Source organism: Bidens hawaiensis, unplaced genomic scaffold, assembly GCF_021521415.1.
Source record: "Bidens hawaiensis isolate Kalapana, Puna unplaced genomic scaffold, B.hawaiensis_p1.1 tig00019691_1, whole genome shotgun sequence".
Lineage (NCBI taxonomy): Eukaryota > Viridiplantae > Streptophyta > Magnoliopsida > Asterales > Asteraceae > Bidens > Bidens hawaiensis.
This window is the reverse complement of record NW_027492993.1, coordinates 365,715-368,286: the sequence shown is the minus strand read 5'-3', so window position 1 is coordinate 368,286 and position 2,572 is coordinate 365,715. Positions and strand designations below refer to the sequence as shown.

At 31.6% G+C, this 2,572-nt stretch overlaps 1 long non-coding RNA gene across 2 annotated transcripts; it reads right to left on the bottom strand.

Moving 5' to 3' along the window:
- Positions 1-1,144: 1,144 nt before the first annotated feature.
- LOC143559065 (uncharacterized) lies at positions 1,145-2,167 on the bottom strand. 2 transcript variants are annotated; one of them, XR_013139863.1, is made up of 4 exons: positions 2,097-2,167; positions 1,711-1,775; positions 1,446-1,615; positions 1,145-1,226 (listed from the first exon to the last, which is right to left on the bottom strand). It is a non-coding gene; the product is annotated as an uncharacterized LOC143559065 (long non-coding RNA). The 2 variants fall into 2 exon arrangements; XR_013139864.1 differs by having other exon boundaries at positions 2,103-2,167.
- Positions 2,168-2,572: the final 405 nt, after the last annotated feature.

Below are 2,572 nucleotides of genomic sequence, written 5' to 3'. Positions count from 1 at the left end.
TTAGTCCTTGAAAAAGTTGCAATAGGCCTAAAGCAACCTTTTGTCAAGGGCTGCATTAGGTGAAGTTGCATTAAACCTAATGCAACTTTTTTGTTTGATAATGCAACCTTTACTCAAATGCAACCTTTTTATGATGTAACCTTTTTAACATGCTAATACAACCTTTTAAACTTTTAAATGCAACTATTACAAGACACAAATGCAACCTTCATTACCTCAAATGCAACCTTCTTTTACATCAAATGCAACACTTTTTTAAAAATTCAGTTCGAACAAATACAACCTTTTACATGAAAGTGCAAATCTGTAGCTCATTATTTGGAGTACTAAAACTTCTACTAATATGAAATTGTATCTCAATTACACAAACAATGATAATAAAATATAGTTGATAATTTCATGTCAAAAGTTAAGATATGTCAAATCTCATAATAACAACGTAATCAAAACAAACCAACCAACATAATCATAATAAAGTTGTCAATTACAATTATAAAAAGTCTCAAAGACCTACTTTCTCTAAAAGATCGATCCTCAAGTACTCTGGTACTTGTCGATAATATTCCGCATCGTAGCTTCAAAGTTTGCTTGTTGGCTATCTATAATTTTTCACATAGCTTCTAGCTCATACTTTTTCCTTTGATGGCACTCTTGAATATCTTTTCGCATTTCAATCAATTGCGCTTTTTGACTTTTTCAACAAAACCTGCAATTGGAAATTTGGCACCTAAATAACTAGTTAATAATTCAAAATTTTGATCAGCTAATAGTTCAAATTAAACATGGACATAATGTAGGACCCATTACTAGCTACAAGATAAACTTTGATATTAAACTACACTAAGTTATCGGGTTATTTTGACGCAACAGCCCATTGGAAGTTCAAATTAAACAAGGATATAAAGTTAGCCCATTACTAGTTACCGCGTTAAAACTGATTAAAAAATACACTACATTAACGTGTTAAAGGGTCAGTTTTGACCCATAAATAATCTATTATTACTTCAAAATTTTGACCCCTTAATAAATTAATTTTGAATACAGTATTGTATGTATCGGTTTGGTATAAGTACGATACCCGTATACGAGAAAAACCAGAAACAACTTACACCTTTCTTTGCAGTGTCATCATATGTATAACGATATACACGTCCTTCGGTCCTTTTACGTGTGCGTTCAAATAATTTGGTTAAACTAGGCGATTCCTTGTTTGGGTATTCATTTCTCTGTATTCATGAATGCATGCATCAGTTAGAAAAATAAACATGTTGAACATAACAGTAAAATACACAAACAACGAGCAAATCAAATACATGCATATATTTTTAGAGATGCGTATGTCCTTAGCCCACAAACAAAGCTTCTAGATACACATTAATATAAATGATTCAATATAAAACTCTAATAGCAAATTCTAATAATAGATAAGTTGTCTAGAAAATTACCGCCACATCTTTACGAGTCCATAACCTCAACAATTCTGATAATTCGTTTTCTGGAATATTTTTAGGTACGTGCTTCTATCTTGTTTCGTTGTCATCATCATCCTCATTTTTATTATTTGCAATTATCATATCATCCATGTCTTCATACTCTTCATCCTTGTTGGCCTCATCTTGTCATTTGAAATAAAATACCATCAACAAATAGCAATAGCGAAAATGATGAAAGAACAAACAAAAATATACTTTGATCACTAAACATACGTACCTTGAAATCCCTTGATATCACCTTCACTCTCATCATTTACCAAACCATTTGGTTCAATATCTAATCTATTAACATATGAAGGCGTAAATAAGTAAGATAATATAAAAATGTTTTAATTAAAAGATGTTGCTACTGATGTGTTAACTAACAAAATAAAATGCATGTATAAACAGAGAATCCATGGTTCCCACAACAACAGCTATGTGAGCAGCCCTTGGTGATGGTGGCTCACAAATACCACAGGCCCGTTTACTGATAGATAATGGGTGAGAGCTCTCCTACCATATTATTGCTCCTCAATCCTCTTATTATAAGATCATTTTTTTTGGTGAAAATGCATAAATATAAATCATCAAACAATAAGATATCCAGATCTAGACACTTACACATACTGCAGGACTTCATTCCAGTATATCAGCCTCGGGATTGTTCCATTTAGCTGACTTTGTGCCATGACCCTTGGATAACTATCAATATTTTGAATTAGTATATAAAATTGTGATGAGTAATCAACCAGACATAAATACTCGAATCTTTTGGATTTTCATATAAACTCTGGTCTTTCTTACTGTGACGAGCAGTTTCAAAAGAGTTCTCACACTCCATAGCATTCTTAAAACCAATAGCAAATCCAACAATTCCCCTATTATAAATAAATAATGAAGTCAACTTTGCAGCTTAAAACATGTGAAATTTGTTATAAAGCAAAACTTTCAAGCCGCCCCAAATATATAACAACTGTGAATGAAATGAACAAACATATTCATATTATCCGAATTTCATAAAGAAACCTACAAACATACATATCATTATTCGGTTACGATTAACCAAAAAGTCCGAACAAACCGATTTCAAAATCATG